The sequence below is a fragment of the Bufo bufo genome, chromosome 6 (genome assembly GCF_905171765.1).
Source record: "Bufo bufo chromosome 6, aBufBuf1.1, whole genome shotgun sequence".
In the NCBI taxonomy this organism is placed as follows: domain Eukaryota; kingdom Metazoa; phylum Chordata; class Amphibia; order Anura; family Bufonidae; genus Bufo; species Bufo bufo.
In genome coordinates, this window is record NC_053394.1 from 188,483,235 (window position 1) to 188,492,771 (window position 9,537).

The 9,537-nt window shown below is 42.7% G+C and overlaps 1 long non-coding RNA gene across 1 annotated transcript; it reads right to left on the reverse strand.

The window, feature by feature from the left end:
• Nucleotides 1-1,248: 1,248 nt before the first annotated feature.
• On the reverse strand, nt 1,249-7,363 carry LOC121004660. The gene is made up of 3 exons (XR_005779804.1): nt 7,353-7,363; nt 4,746-4,750; nt 1,249-1,358 (listed from the first exon to the last, which is right to left on the reverse strand). It is a non-coding gene; the product is annotated as an uncharacterized LOC121004660 (long non-coding RNA).
• Between the last annotated feature and the right edge of the window lie 2,174 nt (nt 7,364-9,537).

The following is a 9,537-nucleotide window of genomic DNA, read 5'->3' on the forward strand; positions in this document are numbered from 1 at the left end:
AAAAAGTGTCACACATCTGGTATTGCCGTACTCAAGAGAAGTTGGGGAATGTGTTTTGGGGTGTCATTTTACATATACCCATGCTGGGTGAGATAAATATCTTGGTCAAATGCCAACTTTGTATAAAAAAATGGGAAAAGTTGTCTTTTGCCAAGATATTTCTCTCACCCAGCATGGGTATATGTAAAATGACACCCCAAAAAACATTGCCCAACTTCTCCTGAGTACGGCAATACCACATGTGTGACACTTTTTTGCAGCCTAGGTGGGCAAAGGGGCCCACATTCCAAAGAGCACCTTTCGGTTTTCACCGGCCATTTTTTACAGATTTTGATTTCAAACTACTTCTCGCGCATTCGGGCCCCTAAAATGCCAGGGCAGTATAACTAGCCCACAAGTGACACCATTTTGGAAAGAAGACACCCCAAGGTATTTCGTGATAGGCATAGTGAGTTCATGGAAGTTTTTATTTTTTGTCACAAGTTAGTGGAATATGAGACTTTGTAAGAAAAATAAAAAAATAAAAAAATCATCATTTTCCGCTAACTTGTGACAAAAAATAAAAACTTCTATGAACTCACTATGCCCATCAGCGAATACCTTAGGGTGTCTACTTTCCGAAATGGGGTCATTTGTGGGGTGTTTGTACTGTCTGGCCATTGTAGAACCTCAGGAAACATGACAGGTGCTCAGAAAGTCAGAGCTGCTTCAAAAAGCAGAAATTCACATTTTTGTACCATAGTTTGTAAACGCTATAACTTTTACCCAAACCATTTTTTTTTTACCCAAACTTTTTTTTTATCAGACATGTAAAAACAATAAATTTAGAGGAAAATGTATATATGGATGTCGTTTTTTTTTGCAAAATTTTACAACTGAAAGTGAAAAATGTCTTTTTTTGCAAAAAAAATAAAAAATCGGTAAATTTCGATTAATAACAAAAAAAGTAAAAATGTCAGCAGCAATGAAATACCACCAAATGAAAGCTCTATTAGTGAGAAGAAAAGGAGGTAAAATTCATTTGGGTGGTAAGTTGCATGACCGAGCAATAAACCTCTAAAGTTGTGGAGTGCCGATTTGTAAAAAAGGGCCTGGTCACTAGGGGGGTATAAACCTGTGGTCCTTAAGTGGTTAATCTCGAATTTAAAAACGGGAATAAACTGTATATCACTTTCCGTGACTATCAGGCTCCAGACTAAGGTGATGTAATATAGGAGTTTAATTAGATCCACCACATAACCTCAAGTTTGGACTAGTACCCTATCCAGCTAGCACATTGGTGCCAATAATTACTGGGAAAGGAGTCAGGACACGGTTCTTATATTTGAACCAGGCACAGGTGCGTTGTTTGAGCAGTCCTACCTAGCATGGATTGTAGAACAGTTTCGAGTGAGTAACAAGCTGGGTGCCAAGGCAATGCAGCATAAAGCATCCACCCAGTGTTGTTGGATATGTGGACGCTCACTCAGCTGTCTACACCAACCTACCCAATCATGTAGTATCACACTAAGTATCGGTATCAGACCTTATACACACTGACAAGTCAGCTGTTGCGCTGCTTGGCAATAGGTCTGCACCCTGCTCAGCCGGTGATCTTTATTTAGGACACGGCTCTTTAGGCAGGGTGCAGATCTATTGCCAAGCAGCGCAACAGCTGACTTGTCAGTGTGTATGCGGTGTGATACCGATACTCAGTGTGATACTACATGATTGGGTAGGTTGGTGTAGACAGCTGAGTGAGCGTCCACATAAAGTGACACGTGTCAAATTTTAAAAAAACGGCCTGGTCCTTAAGGTGAAATATGGTAGGATCCAGAAAGGGAAGAAAAAAAAAAAGGTGTTTTAATGAGCAAAAGTAGTAAAACTTAAACTACATGTATTTGGTATTGCTGTAATGGTACTGGCGCAGACAATAAAGTTATTTTATTTATGCCAAAAAAATGAACGCCACAAAATTTATAACAAAAATTGATAATATGTATACTTTTTTAAATTTTACACAATAACAGCTTTTTTAAAACAAAAAAATGTTTTAGTGTCTCCATATTCTGAGCCATAGTTTTTTTTATTTTTTGGGCGATTGTCTTAGGTAGGGGCTCATTTTCTGTGGGATGAGGTGACTGTTAGATTGGTACTATTTTGGTGGGCATACACCTTTTTGATCGCTTGCTGTTGTACAGGGTGGGCCATTTATATGGATACACCTTAATAAAATGGGAATGGTTGGTGATATTAACTTTCTGTTTGTGGCACATTAGTATATGTGAGGGGGGAAACTTTTCAAGATAGGTGGTGACCATGGCGGCCATTTTGAATCCAACTTTTGTTTTTTCAATATGAAGAGGGTCATGTGACATCAAACTTATTGGGAATTTCACAAGAAAAACAATGGTGTGCTTGGTTTTAACGTAACTTTATTCTTTCATGAGTTATTTACAAGTTTCTGACCACTTATAAAATGTGTTCAATGTGCTGCCCATTGTGTTGGATTGTCAATGCAACCCTCTTCTCCCACTCTTCACACACTGATAGCAACACCGCAGGAGAAATGCTAGCACAGGCTTCCAGTATCCGTAGTTTCAGGTGCTGCACATCTCGTATCTTCACAGCATAGACGATTGCCTTCAGATGATACGAGATGTGCAGCACCTGAAACTACGGATACTGGAAGTCTGTGCTAGCATTTCTCCTGCGGTGTTGTTAAAGGGGTTCTGCACTTTGGGTTCTGCACTCTGGATAGATCATCAGCTTCTGATCGGCAGGGGTCCGGCACCCGGGACCCCCGCCGATCAGCTGTTTGAGAAGGCAGCGGCGCTCCAGTAGCGCAGCGGCCTTCTCACTGTTTACCGCCAGCCCACTGACGTCACGACTAGCATCAACTAGCGTGGGCGGGGCTAAGCTCTGTTCACTTGAATGGAGCTTAGCCGCGCCCACGCTAGTTGATACTAGTCGTGACGTCAGTGGGCCGGCGGTGAACAGTGAGAAGGCCGCTGCAGAACCCCTTTAAGTACCAGGACATCAGGGCGTACCTGTAAGAGGTTAAACTTTTATATTCTTTTTATTTTCTATATATTTTTTTACTTTTTCTTTCAAATTTTTTTGGAATGATTTTGAAGCTCATCTCTTTAATAGGTGATGGATCATGTGATGGACCATGTGATGAGCACAGTGACATCACCACAGGTCCTTTTCCTCCTGCACAGCAAAGAAGAAGAAAGAAAAGAAGCCGGGCTGCGCGAAGTGGATTAAGGCGAGTTAAATGTATTTATTTTTTTAACCCCTCAAACCCTATTTTACTAAGCATTCTGTATTAAGAATGCTATTATTTTCCCTTATAACCATGTTATAAGGGAAAATAGTACAATCTACACAACACCTAACCCAAACTTCTGTGAAGAAGTTCGGGTTTGGGTACCAAACATGCCGATTTTTCTCGCGTGCAAAACGCATTAAAATGTTTTGCACTCGCGCGGAAAAATCGCACATTTTCCCGCGACGCACCCGTATCTTATCCGGCCCAAATCCATGACGCCCATGTGAAAGAGGCCTAACACTAGAGATTCTTTTCAAAAGTCGGGGGTCGTCTTATACGCCGAGTATACTCAGATCCGATGGTATATTCTAACCCCCAGGCGTTCCCATGGTGAAGGGGATGCTTGCCTGGGGGTTACAATATACAGGGCTCAGAGGAGTATACATTTATTAACTGTAATCCGTAACTTTAAGTTTAATCAGCGCTCATCTCTTTACTAGGGTACCTTACTCTCAGCTCCGGTAACAAGCAGTGCGGGCGGCGCTCACTCACTGACATCACGCGCATGCTCCTACCACTAGGCGCGTGACGTCAGTGAGTGAGCACCGCCTGCCCACACTGCCTGTTACCGGAGCTGAGAGTAAGATACCCTAGTAAAGAGATGAGCGCTAATTTAAAGTTACGGATTACAGTTAATAAATGTATACTCCTCTGAGCGTCGGGAAGGGGGATCTGTGGATGGCACTGTTATGGGGAGGGGGACCTGTGGATGGCACTGTCATGGAGGAGGGGGATCTGTGGATGACACTGTTATGGGGAGGGGGATCCGTGGATGGCACTGTTATGGGGAGGAGGATCTGTGGATGGCACTGTTTAGGGGGGGGGGATCTGTGGATGGCACTGTTATGGGGAGGGGGATCTGTGGATGGCACTGTCATGGGGATCTGTGGATGGCACTGTTATGGGGAGGAGGATCTGTGGATGGCACTGTTATGGGGAGGGGGATCTGTGGATGGCACTGTAATGGGAGGGGGATCTGTGGATGGCACTGTTATTGGGAGGGGGATCTGTGGATGGCACTCTTATGGGGAGGGGGATCTGTGGATGGCACTGTTTAGGAGGATCTGTGGATGACACTGTTATAGGGAGGGGGATCTGTGGATGACACATATAGCATAAGATGCTATATAGTGTTATCCACTGATCCCCCTCCCCATACCAGTGTCATCCACTGATCCCCCTCCCCATAACAATGCCATCCACAGATCCCCCTCCCCATAACAGTGCCATCCACAGATCCCAGTCAGTTCCCTGGACTGGAGAAGATCGTCTTGAAGACAGGGAGGGCTGGGCATTCAGGGGTAGCCTTATACGGCGAGTATAACCCAAACCCTATATTTTAAATGGAAAAGTTGGGGGTTGTCTTATACGCCCAGTCATCTTATACGCCGGAAAATACGGTATGTATTTTAAAAATGAGTTTAATACTGACTATTGCTCATTTCTTATGTTGGCCTGCTATCTTGTGGCCAAAATAAGAATTGCAGCATTAATGCTGTGGGTCTCGTCAGCATTCAAAGCAACTACAAACATCCCCATTAGCCGCAGGGGATGTTTTTGAGTTTTGACACATTAGATGCCATGATCTCACTTGATTACAGCATCTAAAGCCTTTATTTATCACAAGATTAACTGGCCAAGCTGCCCGCTGCACGTGCGCGCCATGTTTACACATCGCTCCAGCAGCGTACATGTACGACGCTGATAGCGAAAGGGTTAACAGTCACATTAAAATTGGAAAAACCTTACTAAAAATGTCACTTTTTTATTGTAGAGTTTCAATGTGTGTCTGCGGTAAATCTTGTTGGCATAACTACTGTGAAGGAGACACATAATCTGGCATAACTACTGTGAAGGGGCATATCTGGGCATAACTATTGTGAGAGGGCACATATCTGGCCATAGCTACTGTGAAGGGGGAACAATGTGGATATTACTACTGTGTGCTGTCCCACAGTAGTAAAGGGGCAATAATTACTATGTGGGGCCATTAAGGCGACTTGGTGTGTATAATTATGTTTTGGGTGGAGTTAGAGGCGTGGCCTAGTATGAAAAAAAATCTGCACTTTGTCCCCCTTTGTGTTTTTCAAAATTTAGGAAGTATGCGGCTCTCCAGCAATGATAGGTATGTGAGGGGGCCACTGGGGGGTCATACTGTGTATTCCAAGAGCTACAATTATTATTTTTTTCCATCTATATAGCAGTGTGAGGGCTTGCTTTTTTGTGGGACAAGTTGTAGTTTTTAATAGTGCCATTTTGGAGCACACATAACTTACTGATTCACTTTTATTAACTCTTTCTGGAAGGGATATGGGAAAAAACATCAATACTGCCAATGAGTTTTTGTTATAAATTTTGTGGCGTTCATTTTTTGGCATAAATAAAATAACTTTATTGTCTGCGCCAGTACCATTACAGCAATACCAAATACATGTATTTTTTTTAAGTTTTACTACTTTTGCTCATTAAAACACCTTTTTTCCCTTTTTCACCTTCCCTTTCTGGACCCTACCATATTTCACATAAAGGACCAGGCCGTTTTAAAAAAAATTGACACGTGTCACTTTATGTGGTAATATCTTTGGAACGCTTTTACTCATCCAAGCCATTCTCAGATTCAGAGAATCCTACAGCTATAGACGGTCTAGCTCAAGACTGGAATCAGGAATACGGATACGCCACAAGTACCTCCGGTATCTCCGCTCACTAAGTTATGGTAGGCGGAGATTCCAGTCACTAAGTTATGGTAGGCGGAGTTTGCCCATGTTCTGCTCTAGCACTGTCCAATCGCAGCGCAGAGCTCACAGCCTGGGAGGTTATTTTATCCCAGGCTGTGAGCTATGCAATGCGATTGGCCAGCACTACAGAAGAACAAGGGCAGACTCCGCCTACCATAACTTAGTGAGTGGAGATACCGGAGGGCATAGCGGGAGAACGGAGCGGCGCCCGGGGATAATAGTAAATGCAGTGAGATCCCCGGGCGCCGCTCTACATATCTGTATACTTAGTTCATAGTGTATTAAATCGGTGAAAGGTCCTCTTTAAAACTGATTTTACAAACTTTGTTAACCCTTTAGGTGTTCCACAAGAATTAAAGGAGAATGTAGATGAAGTTTCAGAATTTCACTTTTTGGGCAGATTTTCCATTTTAATCCATTTTTTCCTGTAACAAAGCAAAGGTTAACTGTCAAACAAAACTCAATATCTATTACCTTGATTCTGCAGTTTACAGAAACATCCCATTTGTGATCGTAAACTGCTGTATGGACACAGCAGGGCGCAAAAGAAAAGGAGCAATATATGGTTTTTGGGGGGCAGATTTCACTGGGATAATTTTAAGTTGCCATGTTACATTTGAAGACCCCCTGATGCCCCCCTAGAGTAGTGTCTCCATATTTTGAGAGAGTTTTTTTTTTTTGGGTGATTGTCTTATGTAGGGGCTCATTTTTTGCAGGATGAGGTGACGGTTTGATCAGTACTATTTTGGGGTGCATATGACTTTTTGATCGCTAGGTATTACACTTCTATGGAGCCAGGGCTGAGTGAAAAATGTACAATATAGAAAATGCTGCGATTTTTCCTGAACACAGAGATACTGTAATTTGTGAAATGAATGGACCAGGATTCAGTCCAGATGCTATATATTCGCTACACGCATCCCACCCGAACAGAAAACTTGCTTGTGTGAAAGAGCCCCAAAGGACCTGGAATGCAGATATTTAGTAGGTGAGTGTATACAATGATTAGCTGCATTTATAGCACACTGCCTGTCTGTACTATCTGGTAGTCTTAGTGTAGATCTATGGGATGTAGCTTCACACTTTTCTTATGCATGTAAGAGCTAATAGGGGAGAGAGAGAAGATAGGGCAGAGAGGAGAGCAATGCTAAAGCTGCACTACACAGCAGAATATATTGCAGCAATATTGGGTTTAAATGAGGCCCCAACAGGCTCCCAAGTTCTTCTAAGGAAGCTATCAGCTTTTCTATCCATGGCATCCTTCAAACTGCCCTGAATCAAAGGGAAGATGTACGTGATACTTTAGCTATTGGGACATCTATCGAGTGCCAACTAAGGGAATCAGCTTCATCAAAAGGGTATTTACGTTTTACTGAACTTGGAATACAGCTACAGTTGTCTGATGCTTCCACTCCTTAGAAATTAGCGCTGCCACATTTTTATGAATGAATAAGGATCTTCTTTTCCTCCCTTCTAAACCTTAAAACATAACGTCCTGGACTGACCGAACCTCCTTATGGTCTTTAATGATCATGGGTGTCCTAAAAGCTTTCAAAAGTTGGTACATATTGTAAGGGGTCGTCTCTTATCAGGGGGTCATTCTCACAGACGTCGCTACGGACACCAGTTTGAAGTCTAAACGATTCTTTTATTTTTAAGCACATCAACACAAAAATAGCAACCAAAAACATAAATCCTCAGCCGTCTGGCCACTGACTAAACAGTTTTTTCCCATCTCTATCGGGATCTGGGTCTACCACCCAGCTCCCCAACACACATCACAGTGCTTACCCCCACACAGGGTTAGAGGGTCCCGACTCCCACAGGCCTTGACATATCCTGCTCCTTTCCAGACTGGGAGAGCCCTGATTGAGGAGCACAGCCCAGATTTGGGCTCCGGATTAACCTCATTACCAGCCTAGCTGCTGCAGACAATGGGAAAACCCTATTTTCCCAGGTTTTCTTGTTCTCACCCAGCTTGCTCTGGGTGAGATACACCACTTGAATGGCCTTCCTATGGCCTTCTGGCAGCTCCACTGCCACAATATCCTGAATGGGAAAACATTGCTTACCGGTAATGCTTTTTCTTGATACCCATGACGGCACCCTATGCGACTCAGGACCTCCCAACTGGACAGGAAACCTGAGAAGATAAAAAGAACACGCCCCTACCAAGCACCAGTGGAAGAAATAAATTGTTCTCCGGAGAGAGAAGTGGTACCTATGTACTAGAACATTCGACTTATATAACCATATTTCCTCATATAGACATTATATATATATATATAAACACAGTACAGACCAAAAGTTTGGACACACCTTCTCATTCAAAGAGTTATTTTCATGACTATGAAAATTGTAGATTCACACTGAAGGCATCAAAACTATGAATTAACACATGTGGAATTATATACATAACAAACAAGTGTGAAACAACTGAAAATATGTCATATTCTAGGTTCTTCAAAGTAGCCACCTTTTGCTTTGATTACTGCTTTGCACACTCTTGGCATTCTCTTGATGAGCTTCAAGAGGTAGTCCCCTAAAATGGTTTTCACTTCACAGGTGTGCCCTGTCAGGTTTAATAAGTGGGATTTCTTGCCTTATAAATGGGGTTGGGACCATCAGTGGCGTTGAGGAGGAGTCAGGTGGATACACAGCTGATAGTCCTACTGAATAGACTGTTAGAATTTGTATTATGGCAAGAAAAAAGCAGCTAAGTAAAGAAAAACGAGTGGCCATCATTACTTTAAGAAATGAAGGTCAGTCAGTCAGCCGAAAAATTGGGAAAACTTTGAAAGTAAGGGCTATTTGACCATGAAGGAGAGTGATGGGGTGCTGCGCCAGTTGACCTGGCCTCCACAGTCACCGGACCTGAACCCAATCGAGATGGTTTGGGGTGAGCTGGACCGCAGAGTGAAGGCAAAAGGGCCAACAAGTGCTAAGCATCTCTGGGAACTCCTTCAAGACTGTTGGAAGACCATTTCAGGGGACTACCTCTTGAAGCTCATCAAGAGAATGCCAAGAGTGTACAAAGCAGTAATCAAAGCAAAAAGGTGGCTACTTTGAAGAACCTAGAATATGACATATTTTCAGTTGTTTCACACTTGTTTGTTATGTATATAATTCCACATGTGTTAATTCATAGTTTTGATGCCTTCATAGTCATGAAAATAAAGAAAACTCTTTGAATGAGAAGGTGTTTCCAAACTTTTGGTCTGTACTGTATATATATATATTTTTTTTTTTTGGGGAGGGAATTTTGGAGGGTGCAGAAAAATCGAGAAAAACGATTACCGGTAAGCAATGTTGTTTTCCCCTCACCCATGACGGCACCCTATGCGAAATGAACTATAAATCGGAACCTAGGGAGGGACTACAGCCTGAAGAACCCTCTCTCCGAAGGATGCATCAGAATGAAGCTGCAATCTATAATGCTTAAGGAAGGTATGTGGAGAACTCCAGGTGGCTGCCCTATAGATTTGA